The sequence below is a fragment of the Acomys russatus genome, chromosome 20 (genome assembly GCF_903995435.1).
Source record: "Acomys russatus chromosome 20, mAcoRus1.1, whole genome shotgun sequence".
In the NCBI taxonomy this organism is placed as follows: domain Eukaryota; kingdom Metazoa; phylum Chordata; class Mammalia; order Rodentia; family Muridae; genus Acomys; species Acomys russatus.
Window position 1 is genome coordinate 13,248,524 of NC_067156.1, and position 15,378 is coordinate 13,263,901.

General features: G+C 46.5%; 1 pseudogene; it reads right to left on the bottom strand.

Annotated features, from left to right (window-relative positions):
* Positions 1-13,840: 13,840 nt before the first annotated feature.
* LOC127204752 (40S ribosomal protein S8-like) lies at positions 13,841-14,692 on the bottom strand (annotated as a pseudogene).
* Between the last annotated feature and the right edge of the window lie 686 nt (positions 14,693-15,378).

Genomic DNA, 15,378 nt, shown 5'->3' on the forward strand with positions numbered 1-15,378 from the left:
GTAAATCATTTTCTTTGCCTCTACATCCTATAGTGCAGGAACTTTTCTTTTTTTAACCATTCCCGCTTCAGGGCCAAAAAGCTCAGAAGTCGGAAGCATGGTTTGTACTGAAACATGCCTCAAACCCCTGTCTCCCACTAGTTGTGTTTCAAAGATTATGACAGGTTTTCAAAGAAACAAGATGAAACGTTGAGAACTTTGGCTAGCTGTTACAGAGAATCGCAGAATATATGCATGCTGGCTATTTCATGCTAAAAAGCAACTGGAGGCATAGTCAATCAGACCACCTCACTCTCCTCTTTAAAGACCTCCAGTGGATCTCAGCTACCTTAACTATTACATTAGAAATTCGTTACATTGTCCTGCACGTTGCCTATGGTCCCTCCGACCATTGTTGTAACCTGTTTAAACTTTTTTGCATAACTATAGCCCCTCTGTTGAGACCTACTTTAGTTCTTAGCATAACTATAGCTCCTCTGTTAACACCTGCTTTCTGTCTTTAGCATAACAGATGCCATTTTCTTTTTAAGTCTCCATTTTGATCTTAAGGTAAAACTAAGTTCATGTTCTCAGACTCTACCTGCCTGGGACCTTGAATGGCCTTTTACTTACAATTCAATACTTGTTGAATGTTCTGCTTGAATTAATGATATATTAATTCTACTTAAACAAACCACAATACCCTGCTATGTTCCTTTCTGCCCAACAGTCGGGAACTGGAAAGTTCCCAAGCCTATGTCCTAGCCAATCAGCTCAAAATACTTTGTCTACCTACCTAGCTACAATGTTTTTTGTTGGAAATGCTTTGTTTAAGTGGTCAAAATGATGTAATGCTGCCCTCCCTTGTTTTTTACACCTGGTTATCTGGTTACAGTTTTTCTTATAAAAAGCTTAGTTTGGCTCTGGGTTGACCAGTCTTTTGTTCAGTGGTCAATAAACTTTCCTCTTCTGAGTGGTCAGTGCCGCCTAGTCCAGAACCCTAACAGTGACTCAGGCTTACTGTGCCGCCTCAGGCTCACTGACCACATCTTTTCGTCCAGGTAGCCTCCTCAGTATGCGATCCGGCACTCTTAGAAGTGATCGCATTGCTTAGCTGTGCTTTGTTTGAAAGTCCAGTAGAGATTGGGCCATTTCTGCTCTGGTTACCACAGTACCCCTACCCAGTCTCAGGATGCTAGCCAGCACATAGAAAACTCAGTAAGTACACTCTCTTTGAATAAATGGAAGAATTGTGGCTGGTCACATTGCAGCCTTTGCTAGGTCACATGTCAAGCCTCAGAAATCTCACAAAAGGTCCCTGTTTGGGAAAGTCTTGTTAGGAGTGTAGGTCAAGCCTTGCAGAACATTTAAAAGCTCCTCCGGCTTTGCCTATTGTCTCGTTCAGGAAAGGGCCTCTGCGAAGTGTCCTCAGCCTCCATTGGGTCAGTGAGGGAGACAGCAATAAACAAGCAGCTGACAGAACAGCAAGACTGGCCATTCCAGCCAGGGCTCACCTTCCCACAGCCCCTGCTCGCTCTTCTTTCTTCATCCAGCCTTTTCGCCCTCCTGTTTGCCTCCAGCCAGGACCCAGCTTGATGGCCCTCCACAGTCCTTTCCTCTGTTGTGACTCCTAAGAGCAACCTTCTCTGCGAGATTTTACAGCAAATCAATGCTGAACAACAGAAGCAGTAAACACACCCAGTGTGGTGTTTGGTAATCCGCTTAGCCTCCTAATTCCATTTTCAGTTATTTTTAAAGTAGCAAAAGGAGTCATAGCAGGAGTTTCCTCACAGTATCGCTTCTTTGTGGGCACTCGCTTTGAAAAACTGTCATTTCAGCCCCTGTTACGGGGACATTTTCCCAGAATGGTAATGCTTGTTGTCTTGTTAAAGATCTGGTCAAACTGAAGCACCGTAGGCTGGAGATACAGTCAGTTAACAGCCTGTGCTGCTGTCCAGCAGCTCATAGTTTGGTTCCCAGTGCACAACCACCTGTAACTTCAGCTCCAGGGGATCCCAGACCCTCTTCTGTTTTCCACCACACTTGCACACATATGGCACATACACAGCACACACAATCATACACACACATTTAAAAATCCTTTTTTAAAAAGATGTATTTATTATTAATATGTACAGTGCTCTGCCTGCTTGTACATGCACAGGCCAGAAGAGGGCATCAGATCACATTAAAGATGGTTGTGAGCCACCATGTGGTTCCTGGGTGAACTCAGGACCTCTGGAAGAGCAGTCAGTGCTCTTAACTACTAAGCCATCTCTCCAGCCCTTAAAAAAAAAATTAAAATAATTAGAGCATTCTGCTCCTCTGAACAACCTGAGTTAGGAAGTAGTCTCATATCAGAGCTGACGAAGTTGCACTCCATCCACACAGGCCTCGTAGCTGAGGCTTGGTAGAACGTCTGACCCTGTTGGAACAAGATCAGTGGGCGGCCTGTGTGTACGTACTCCAAACCCTGTCCTTCCATGCCTACCTGCAAGGTTGTCTTGAGACTGTTTCACTGCTCTTGGGTACTGATGACGCTGCCACGCCTTCTTTGTATAGGTACAGACTTTGAAACGCCACCACACGGTGTCCCAGCAGTGAAATGTTGTCATTCATTTTGCACCTCCTTTTTTCTGAGAGTATTCTTTTTTAATATATTTTATTAATTTATCCATATTACATCTCAATGGTTATCCCATCCCTTGTATCCTCCCATTCCTCCCTCCCTCCCATTTTCCCCTTACTCCCCTCCCCTATGACTGTGACTGAGGGGGATTACCTCTCCCTGTATATGCTCATACGGTACCAAGTCTCTTCTTGGTAACCTGCTGTCCTTTCTCTGAGTGCCAGCAGGCCTCCCTATCCAGGGGACAAGGTCAAATATGGGGCACTAGAGTTCGTGTGCAAGTCAGTCCCCACTCTCCACTCAACTGTGGAGAATGTCCTCATTTTGCTCTCTCCACTCAACTGTGGAGAATGTCCTCATTTTGCTCCTTTTGTTTTGAGTTCATTTAGGTACAAGAGACAAAATATTTTGCAGATCTAGCACCTCTGGCTGATCTTGCTTGCTTTTTTTTTTTTTTTTTAGAATTCAATCTAAATTTAAAAGTGCTGAGTGTAGTGGCACACATCTTTAATAGCCCTCACTTGGGAGGTAGGGGCAGACCGCTCTCTGTGAGTTCAAGGCCAGCCTGATGATCTACATATTGAGTTTCAAGGTAACCAAGACACCATGGTAAGACTCTGGCTCAAAAAGGTGCTCTTTTGTTGTTTTGATTTGTTTTGTGTTTTGTTTTTCAAGACAGGGTTTCTCTGTGTAACAGCCCTGGCTGTCCTGGACTCTCTTTGTAGACCAGGCTGGCTTTGAACTCACAGAGATCCGTAAGCCTCTGCCTCCCAAGTGCTGGGATCAAAGGCGTGCGCCACCCATGCCCAGCTGGGCTCTTTTTTTTTAAAGGTTTATTTTTAGTTTTTTATTTGTATGCATGTGTCACTGTGTATATGTATAGGGGTGCCCTTGGAAGTCAGAGGGCATCAGGACATCAGATCACCTAGAGCTAGAGTTACAGGCAGCTGTGAACTTGGCACAGGCACTTGGAACCACACAGCCCTCTGCCAGAACAATATGAGCTCTTAAACACTGAACTGTCTCTCTGGCCCAAAGATTTATTTACTTTTTATTTTGTGAGCATGAGTATTTTGTCTGTAGTATGTATGTGTGTACCATATGTGTGGCTGGTGTTTTTGAAAGCGAGATGAGGCATTGGATCCCCTGGAATTGGAATCACATTGTTGTGAACTGCAGGTAACCCAGTCTGGATCCTGTGGATGACCAGCAGTGCTCTGACCTGCTTGGCCTTACTACTTTACCAGCTAAATCTTTTTAACCTTCCTTTGTCTTTATAAAAACCTCTCATTCGTTAATTGGCAAAAAACAAACCAACAGAAAACAGGCATTGCCTGCGTGCCAGAGTCTTAGAAATGAGTAAGATGAAATTATGATTATTTTGTTGTGGGTAGTGGTGGTGGTTTTTTGAGACAGAGTTTCTCTGTGTAGCCCTGGCTGTCCTTGAACTCACAGAGATGCATCTTCCTCTGCCTCCCAAGTGCTAAGATTAAAGGTGTGTACCACCATTATGATTCTTTTAAAGGACTAACTTGCAAGGGAAATAACAAAATTGGAAAGTATTTCCCAGGAATTGTGGGAGTGCTACAGTAGGAAAACAAAAACAAAACAAAACAAAAACAGAATAGCAGCACAAGTGTGGTGTGCTGAGAGGGAAGGCAGGGACCTGAGGACGTGGAGGGCAACCATGAATATCACTACCCTTGGGCAAGGTTTGAGTGAATAGGCTTGATTTTGTCTTAAGTCTTTTTTAAAAGACTTCTTTCTTATGTGTATGTATGTGTGCCCACACGCGTGTGTTTACCGTGTGCAAGCAGGTATGTGGAGGTCAGAAGAGGGTCCTGCTGCTGTGCTGGTCTGCAGGAGAAAAGCCCCCAAGGTCATATGCTTGAATGTGTGCTCCCCAGGTGGTAGGGCTATCTTTAAAGCACTAGGAAGGTAGTCTTATTGGAGGAGTTGTGTCACTGGGGATGGGTTTGAGGTTTCAGAAATCCTAATGCACTCCCAATTAAATAGCTAGTGCACTTGCTCACTCATTCTCCCCAACCCCACCGTCTCCCCCTGCCCATCTCTGTCTCGTGCGCATGGGTCAGACTAAGCACTTCGCTATTGCTCCACCATGGCTGCCTGCCTGCTGACAAACTTCCTACTATCTTCTGGAACGCTGAGCCCCCAAATCAAATGCTTTCTTTTATATGTTGGCCTGGTCATGCTGCTTTGTCACAGTAGTAGAAAAGTAACTATGGCAAGCAAGAAGACAGCGTTCCTGGAGTGGCTGAGAACCTCCCAGACTCAGGTGAATCTCAGTAGTCAAACTGCCTGACTGGCTGGCAGAAGGTCTTAGGCTGGAGAGCTCTACCAGTGGAGGCTGGAGTCCAGACCACAGGCCCCTCCTCTGCTGTCTGTCCTGTGAGAATCCATCAGGCTCTTTCAGGGTTGGTGGAAGGCCTGTTGATGACTCTTTTTAGTTCTGCAGCTCAGGGCTATTAGGCTTAATCCCCAGGTGTGGGGCTCTGCTTATTCATACTCATAAAATACACTAAAAATAGAAATGGAGCCCAGTGGGCATGGTAGTGCATGCCTTTGATCCCAGCATTCCAGAGACAGAAGTAGTCAGATCTCTGAGTTTGAGGCCAGCCTGGTCTACAGAGTGAGTCCAAGACAGCCAAGGCTACACAGAGAAACCCTGTCTCAGAGAAACAAACAAAAAAACAACAAAAAGAAAGAAAGAAAAGAAACGGAAACAAGCCAAAGAACAACAATTCTTACAATCAAACACCTGAGATGAGAAATACAAGACGACAGAAAATGCTGCCCTTGTCCTTAAAATCAACCACTTTCCAAGATGCCTTTCTTAAGACACCCGAAGAGCTAAGTCTCATTAACTCGTGTGTGTGAGTGATTCCTAACTTCTGAGAAACCCTTGCCCAAGAGAGCGATGAAATGCTGCAATACAAGATCGGCCAGGACCGCAGAGGGCCTGCCAGAGAACAGGAACAAGAGGAGACTGAGAAAAGCTCAAAGAGCCCAAAGAAACAGCCTCCTGGGAAAAAGACTCTGGGGTGGTAAAACTATTATTTATACACTCCAGGGCCTTGTGTTGGTCGGCAAGTGCTGAGCTGTCTCCAGCCCCAGCAATATTATTTTGATGTTAGAAGAATAATTTTTTAAAAGGATTCACATATTCTTCATGTAATTTTTATAGTCTTTTATTTCTCACTTTGACCATCAATATTTTTACTTAACTGTTAGTTTACTGTTGAATACGTCCTTCTATTTAATTTTCACTATTATAAATACTGCCAATGGGCACGTCTTCATGAACACACAATTTTTCTCCTTTCTGATTACTGGCTTCATGCGTACTGGGGTCAAAGGAGAGTGGCAAATCCTGTCTTCTTGTATATTAACAAATAAATTGCAAAACAGTTCAATCACAGTGTCATCAGCAACAATAATCTGTCAATTTCTGCATGTATTCTTTCAGTCTATGACTCACTAGTAATCTCATTTTAAAAACTGGACAATGTAACAGTGTCAGTAAGTTCAGTCACAACTGATACACAAATCTTACCATTGTCCCTGTTCTCCCTCTCTGTCCCCTGTAGTTTTCCCTTGCCTCAGTCCAAGTACTACACAAGGCAGTGTCACTGTAGCTGTGACATGGGTAAGGCCTGAGGCTTTATAGAGCTTACGTTACCAAAAAATACCTTTACACAGAAACATGGTAGGATGCAAATGGTAAGAGAAGACAGATTTTGCTCTCTTCTACAGCACTTGGTAAAACTTGCTTGGCTCCTCATAAAGCCTTAGGAGATAACGTTTATCACCACGTTGTAAAAGCAGAATCTATCACAGCAAGATGTGACAGGGACCCAGGACAGAGTGAGAGGTCTGAGGCCCACAACAGTATGGGGCTGACATCTCCATGCATGGGCCCTTCTGGCTATGGCGGGCTCTGGAACCCACAGGATGGAAGCCCCACTCCCCACCCCCAAACACAAGGCCATTTCAGCACGTTGGAAGTTACTAGCGTTTCCACAACTAGCCCCAGCTCTCCACCTGAGATGGTGGAACAGATCGCCCAACACCCTGGAGGAGCCGGGTCCCAGGAGCAAAGGCTTCCCCATCTGGGCCTGGGAAGCTGCGGGGTGAGGGGGTGGGGTGGGGGCGGGAGAGTCCTATGTACTTCCTGGAATTGGCTCTGCAGCAGGGGCTCAGGATGGGTTCAGACAGACTGGTGCAGGTTGAGTGTGCATGGGAAAAACAGGAGAGATGCTCAGGGCAGGTGCCTGGCCAGGTATGTGAGAACCCCAGAAGAAACCAGCTCTAAGCTGTTTCGGGCCTTGGGGCAGGGTGGAGGCAGGCAACAGATGTGAGACAAGTTGCCATGGAGACCAGCTGCCCCTGGCTTGTGCTTAGGTGCAGCCAGAGGATACGCTGAGTGCACTTGAACTCGAGTTCAGGGTTTGTGTCTTGTTCAGATAAGACCATCATTTTTTGGAGTTCTGTCAACAACTAGATAAAGTTACAGAAAACAACTCCATAGGCCCATGTAAAGCCACAGAACCCGGGAGGCTGCTGGCTTTTGGCACAGTTTGCTGGTCCCATCTGTAGACTAAATGTAGCTATGCTCCAAATACCGATGTTTTTACAAAGAGGTCTGCACATACCCGAATGTCCACTCCCTTTTGTTTACAGAACATAGTGACCTTATACAAAGATTATAGATATGGCCTGTACCACATATTTTACCACTAGTACATTTGTTTATATATCTTCAAATATCTTTAAGTGCGGTCAAAAATGTTGGGGACTAAATGTAGTTTTCCTCTGCTGCCCCCCAGCTCTGAGGGCCTGGAGACAATGCCACGATCGCTCTCAGCTAACAACTGAGTTGGGAAACGAATCCGGAAACATCACAGAGATAGATGCTCCAGAGGCTTGGAACAGAGCCTATGTAACTTCTGTAAGATGCATTTGTGGCGGGAAATAAGGAGCTAGACAGGAGAGAGCTAGCCCTTGACACGCATAAGCTAATTCATGAACGGCAACAAGACAGACTCCTTTTGGTACGTGGTCAGAGGCCGTGTGGTCGCACGCTAGCCGTGGGCACACTGGAAAAGTAGAGAACCTGCCATCCTCTCCAAGCCTCAGAGCAAAGGGCATCTATGCTGCGGCCCTAGTGTGAGACTGACCGTCCGGAAGTCGGTCCGTTGTCCCTGGCTGAGTCTGTGTTGGAAGGCTGACTGGGCTAGAGTCTGAGGTCCCGCCATTAGCACCCTCAGTAGCAGACACTCAGGAAGACCGGAGCTTGTGCGTGCCGGATGTCTCCTTGCCACTTTTATTCCACCTGGGTCCCCAGCTTCCTGGATGGAGCCGTACACCTTTCAGGCAGGTCTTTCCTCCTCAGCTGTCATCCCACCTCTCTAGGCCTGGCCTCAGACACACATTTAAAAGTGTACTTTTGCTTCGTGCACGCTAGGCTGTTCTGCAGCCCCAGGCCCTCCAGCCTTCGATTGGATTAATCCCTCTCTCCTCCTGATCACGCCTACCCAGCTGATTCTCTCACTCCACCACCCCCACAGGGTTACCAACACCACCCGCTGTCCACCTTTGGTTCCCGCACTTTTCATACTGTGGGCTCCCTGTGAGCTAGCTCGGTTCCACCCGTAACTCTTCAATTACTAGTGAGGTCCAGTGTGGATCTCCAATCTGACCTTTTCCTTTATCTATGGAACTGACTGCCACCAAGCGGCATTACTTGTTTCCCAGACGCCTTTAGTGGGTCCTAAACTCTTCCTCACTCCTGGATCTCTTGTTCTGTATTTCTGGGCTAACCACACCTTCCATTCGTTCTCCCCAAACGGGCTCTCTTAAGATGTCTTTCTCTTGTGTGTGTATGTGGCAGGCTGAGCCTCTGTGGCATTCATCACTGTGCTTGCGTGTCCTTTGTTCCCTGTGTGGTGGCTGGCACATTGATCTCTATTGAAATCTGTGCTTTACAAACATGGATAAAAACTTGAGGAGTAAGTGTGTAACAAGGGCCAGTTTCCCATTAGTCGTGGCATCATGAGTGTGAACTGAACACCAACGAATGAGAAGTTTTATTTTATTGGTAACGGGAGCCCAAAGTAATATCAAAAGGAGATAAATAATGAAGCCAAATGTTAAATCTGAAACTGAACACACAATGTTAGACATTTTGTAGTTGTCAGTGAAATGGAAACTCCCTAAGGAGGAGAGCCCCATGCCTCAGAGAATGGCTGCAATTAGGCGCGTTGTCATAAAAGCATAATGGCTTCGTGACTCTTTGAGTGTGACGAGATGAATAATATACATTTTATGCAATGCTAAATATACACAGCTAAAGGACAGTGACACACAGTGAACAGGAGTGAGACATTCGCATTTCAGGGTCTTCTACTAACCTTGCAGTTTTCAGCACACAGTTCCGTACAGAGCCTTGCTTCTTTCCAGTCATGAGGCTGATGAGCTGATTATCTACAGACTACAACTAAACATTTTTGTGGGGTGGTGACGATGTGTGAATGTATGTGGTTGTGTGTGTGTGCATGCATATACACATGTACATGTGTGCTTGTGTGTGTGTGGTATCTCTGTCAATTCCTGTCTTATTTTGAGACAGGATCTCTCACTGAACCAGCAGTTCACCATTTCCACCGGGTTGGCTACCTATAGAGCCCCTGGGTTCTGCCTGAGTTCACCCCTCCATGGGTGGGCTACAGATATGCCCCACCACCACCCTGGCTCTTTTGTGGGTGATGGCAACTGGACCACAGATCCTCATGCCCAGGCAGCAAGCACTCTGCCCACTGAGTTATCTCCCCAGCCCCTGCAACTAAATATTTAATGATGCCATATTTGGGGTGTTTAAAACATTGCAAGGGCCAGGTGTGGTGGTACACACCTTTAATCCCAGCACTTGGGAGGCAGAGGCAGGCGGATCACCGTGAGTTCGAGGCCAGCCTGGTCTACAAAGTAAGTCTAGGACAGCCAAGGGTACACAGAGAAACTGTGTCTTGAAAAAACAAACAAACAAACAAATAAAACATCGCAAGGTTGTTAACTCGTGTTTTGGAGAATTGCTGTGAGTCTACAATCAAGTTTTTAAAGGCCACACTGTGCTGAAAACTGAAGGAACTCACTTCTAGTTCCCCTTGCTCGCTGCTGGCAATTGCCAGCAATCGTCTTGGTCCCTTGGCTTGTAGCAGCAGTGTCCCATTTCCTGCTTGGGCTGCTCTCCTAGCTGGAGAATTTCTCATCTTCCCTTAAAGGGCACCGTACAGTCGCACTTCATTTTAACTCATCCTTCGAGCAAAAGAAGGACATTTGTAAATAAAATTCACATTTACGAGGTGCCACATAGACCAGAATTTGGGGGAGGGCACTGACTGTTTACAAAAATGCGTATTTATTTGGCCCTTTTTCAAGTGGGCCCCATAAGGCAGTTTCTTCTGTGGCAAAAGACGTAATATTCTTCTATGCCACTTGAGGGCGCAGGAGAGCTGTTCACTGAATGGCCGTGTGGGCTAGAGGGATAAAATAACTTCACGCAGTTCCTCCTTCAAGACCTAGCATTCACTTTCCCTGAGGCCGATGCTTGTACATGCTAGGCAGTTTTGCTACACAGTGCCTCCTTGAGCTTACCTGGCTGTATTTGGTTTTCCCTTACACCTTAGAGGGAAGATTTCTGGCGAGTTTCAGAGGGCGGGTTTCCAGCCACTTTCAATGCCATGGCACAACCCTGGCTTCTCTGCTGTCCAGTAGAGTGTATGCTGTGGTGCCGACAGGCAAGATTACTAACGTGCCGGGACTGCAAGCATGTGCCGCAGCACGGGGCTGTTGAGCGGTTTGTGAAGTTACAAGAATAATCTGAGGTTAGGATGAAGGTAACCTAGGGAAGGTTTTCATTTGCTCCTAAGCAGACTCCAGGGAGCTCTACCAGCCCAAGGTCACCTTAAACCTCATACAAACCTTGTAATTCCGCCAACTACCCAGCTTATTCAAAATTGGCCTGTGATTCTGTGGGAAGACTTTGTGTCTCTTCCCTACCTTTCCACTGACGTCTAAAGTTTCAGGTATTTGGGTCCGCCCCGCCCCCCGCCCCCGGCCTTGTTAAGCCTCTATAAAGGGAAAAGTTAAATGTTTCCTTAATGGGCAAATCTAGAAAGTGAAAATCCATCCTGTGATGAGCTATGAGCTGCAAGATGAAGTAAAACCTTTTCCTTCCCAGGCTACTTTGAGTCTGGGATTTCATCACAGCAACAGGAAGGAAACCAAGACACCATGCAAGACCTAACACTAAAAATGCACAATATTTATTTATTTATTTATTTATTTATTTATTTATTTATTGAGATAGGGTTTCTCCGTGTGGTCCTGGCTACCTCGGAACTCGCTTTGTAGACCAGGCTGGCCTCGGACTCAAAGGCCCGCCTGCCTCTGCCTACAAAGTGCTAGGATTAAAGACATGAGCCACCACACCCAGCAAAACAACAACAACAACAACAACAACAACAAAAACAAAACAAACAAACAAAAAACTAACAATGTTTATGACCTCAGAGAAAGCAAAGATTTACTAGGTAGGGGACAAGGATGAACCCTGACCGGATGTGAAAGATATCTTTCTGCTCCTCACAGGGCTCCACTAAGAGCCTAGAGAGATGCGTCCGTGGTTATTGCTCTCCCAGAGAAGCCAGATTCAACTCCCAGCAACAATATCAGCAACACCAGGTGGGTCCCAACTTCCGGTAACTCCAGTTTCAGGGGTCAATTCTCTCTCCTGGCCACATACAAACAGGGAACACACACATTTTTTTAAAAAAAGAATCTTAAAAGTGTTTTTAAAAACATATAACTCTATTAAGAAGTAAATGAGGCAGGCATGGTGGTGGTGCCTTTAACCCCAGTACTCTGGAGGCACAGCTGGTGATCTCTGGGAGTCTGAGGCCAGCTTCTGAGTGAGTTTCAGGCCAGCAAGCATTACATACTGAGACCCTGTTTTTATTGTTGTTGCTTGTTTGTTTTTCGAGACAGTTTTTCTGTGTAGCCCTAGCAGTCCTGGAACTCCCTCTGTAGAGTAGGCTGGCCTTAAACTCACAGAACTCCACCTACCTCTGCCTCCTGAGTGCTGGGATTAAAGGTGTACACCACCACCAGTGCTGCCCCACTGCCCAGCCTGAGACCCTGTCTTAAAAACAAAACAAAAACAAAAAACAAAACAACCAAACACAATAACAACAGAAAAAAAAGAAGCAAATGGAAAGAAAAATTTTGCAAAATATACCTAGGTATGAACCTGCCTGCCATCAGACTATATAAAATTCTTAAGAGGCATTTAGACAAAAGAAACTGGGTTGAAAAGCAGCACAAAAGCTTCGAGGCGTTCCACAGTAGAACAGAGAGAGAGAGAGAGAGAGAGAGAGAGAGAGAGAGAGAGAGAGAGAGAGAGAGAGAGAGAGAGAGGAGAGCGAGAGAGAGAGGAGAGAGAGAGGAGAGAGAGAGAGAGAGGAGGAGAGAGAGGAGGAGAGAGGAGGAGAGAGAGAGAGAGAGAAAGGGAGACAGAAACAGACAGACAAAGAGAGACAGAGAGAGAGAGGGAGAGACAGACAGAGACACAGAGAGAGACGGAAAGAGCTAAACATGTAAACACAACCACAGCGCTCTGGCAGTTTTTGGTCTCCTAGAAAGACAGACAGGTCTTCAACAGACTTTCAGCTTCTCCATTTTCTATTGTTGCTAGAGTCCGGAGCTCCTTAGACTAAAACCCAGGAAGGTTCTGGTCCTGCAGCCCCAGTCACTGCCCTTCTACGTGCAGTGTGGTCTCAGGCCCAGCTGGCACGCTTTGGGAAGGAGGCTCAGATCTATACAAGAGCCAGGGAAAGCTGGACAGCAAATTTTCCTGGAATATTTTAGAAAGATCTGTGGTCATTGGCAGTGGCTTCGCTCCAGTGGAGCAGGCTGTGTTCCCGCTACCAGCATCCTCTCCTGGGATTTTGCCTCTTTCGTTTTCAGCCCAGAGAGCCCACGGTGGAGAGATTTCTCTAAGTCCCTCAGATATCCTGTCTGTGAAGTGAAAGATAACAGTCACTACAACTGGCAAAATGCAAACCTTCATTAAGACATAGATGTCTTCTATGAAGGGCAACCTTTGGTACATTTGTGTGTGTGTGTGTGTGTGTGTGTGTGTGTGTGTGTGTGTGTGTGTGTGTGTCTACATGTTTTGTAGGGGAACATATACATGTGTATGTGTGTGGACAGGCATATGGTAGCCAGAGGTGGTTCCTCAGTCACTCTCCATCGTATTTTTTGGAAGCAGAAACAGTCTCTCTCGATGAACTGGGAGCTCAGCAATCCAACCAGACTGGCTGGTCCACAGGCCCCGTGGGTCCTTTTGTCTCCATCTTCCCAGACAAGAATTACAGATGCAAACTGCTGCGTGTGGCTTTGTACCCCGGTGCTGGGGACTGAACACAGGCCCCCACACTTGCACAGCAAGCACTTTGCTGTCACCTCCCCAGCCCCTCGATCAAACACACTTATCAATAGAAACATAGTTTAGCATTTCAAATAACTTCACTAAGACACACACAGTCACAGTTTTCTCCCTCAGGAAGCCTTTTGTTAAGCACTTGGGACAACTAGGGATAAGGAAACCAAACACCTAACAGCATTAAGATGTGGCTCCAATTACGGTACATATTTCCCCTGGCACAGCGGCTGCCTTCTTGTACCATGGGAGTGCTGGCGGCCTGGATAAAGAGTTCTTTCTTGGAATTTTACACACTGGTGCAACGAGAGAAATGCTCCTTCCTCTGGGAAAATGAAGCCTAGTGTGGAATGACTCTAAATTTTCCAAATTCTCTTTTCCATGGTAGCTAGCCAGGCAGCACACGTGCTAGATTTCCCTATCCTGTCTGGGTAGTCAGTTCACAAACACGGCTACATTACAATATAACGCTGCACTGCAGACGTGAATATCCTGGCACAAGCACTTCATCGCATATCCCCTCTGTACACCCACAGGGGCTGTCGCCGCCAGAAAAGGGCTAATCCCCTTTCCAGAACCCGGTCATTTTGTCTCTAGAGATCCCCCGCAGGATGATGCTGGGAGGGGGTTGTGTCACCAGGGTCACTCTACTTAGAGCCTTGTCTTTTTTTAATAGAACAGTAAACACTTTTATTACATGAGCCATGAGTGATGGTTTATTTGCCTTTCCGGGCTTTGATCTTCCTGAGACAGAACTCCAGCCCCTTGTCCTCTAGCACATAGCTCTGCCATACTGGCCTGGTCTTGAGGCAATAGCAAGCAAGAAGCTTGCCCTGCTGACACTGCCCCTCCAGAGCAGCGCTGAGTTTGGCGCTCTTTTTCCTTTCATTGTGTTTCTTTTTCTTTTTTTCCTTTTTTTGGTTTTTTTGAGACAGGGTTTCTCTGTGTAGCCTTGGCTGTCCTGGGCTTGATCTGTAGACCAGGTTGGTCTTGAACTCACAGCGATCCGTCTATCTCTGCCTCCCGAGTGCTGGGATTAAAGGCGTGCGCCACCATGCCTGGCCCATTGTTGTTTCTTTTGAACATTCTTTGATCGTTTTTTGCTTAAAATCTCCTCCCCCTCAGGGGTCAGCTTGGCCCCCTTTTCACAGCCCAGGGGCAGTTGCATAGTGGAACTTGTACCACTGTCAGCCCAGTGTGCTGTCAATAAACAAAATTATGTAGTTCTTCACCAGGGTCTTGGTGTGGAGCAGCTGGCTAATGGACGCATAGCAGGCTACATCAATGATGCTTGTTTTGCTAATACAGCACTCAGAGCCCCAAGAGAAGTTTCCCACATCGAATCTCAGGGCATGGTCCTTCCTATTGTCTCCTTGACCGGGACTGTGTGTCTACAATGAGAGCCAATCAGTGTTGACAGCAGGCTGTCCCATCTCATATTTCGGCTACTTGTAGTAGGACTTTCTCTTACCCCAAATCTTACGATGCTTATGCCAGTTGCCCCAGAGATGCCTACCGCTTAGCGCTGGCTGGCTGTAAAGAGCTAGAACCCTGTCATAGTGTTCCATTGCTGTGAAGAGATGCCACAACCAAGGCACCTCTTAAAAACTCTTGCAGTTTCAGAAGGTTAGCGCGTTATGGTCATGGCACGGGAACATGGCAGCACGCAGGCGGACACAGTGCTGGAGAAATAGCTGAGAGTCCTACGTCTGAATGCACAGGCAGCAGGAAGAGAGAGATACTGGGAAGAGAGAGACACTTGGCCTGGCATGGACCTTTAAAACCTTAACGCCCCACCCCCAGTGACACTCTTCCTCCTTCAAGGCCACACCTCCTAGTCCTTTCAAATAGTGCCACTCCCTTAGCATTCAAATATGTGAGCCTATGGGGGCCATTCTTAGTCAAATCATCATAAACATCTCACTGAGACACACTTCCCTGATCGCTTTTCCCAGAACTGGTATGTGTGCGTGCTTGCATGCTTGCCTGTATGTGTGCTTGTGTGTGTGTGTGTCTGTGGTGTGCTTAGGTGTTGTTCATCACGTACTATATCGCCTTGTCTATTTTTTGAGACAGTCCTCAGGGTCTGGAACTTACCAGGCAAACAAGACCAGCTGCATAGCAACCCCTCACTTCCACTTCCCAGAGCTGGGGTTACAGAACACACTGCCACACTGGGCTTTGAAAGTGAAGAGTAAACTGTAGGTCTTCATGCTGTTGTGGCAAGTAGCTGTCTCCCCAAGGCAGAGCTAAG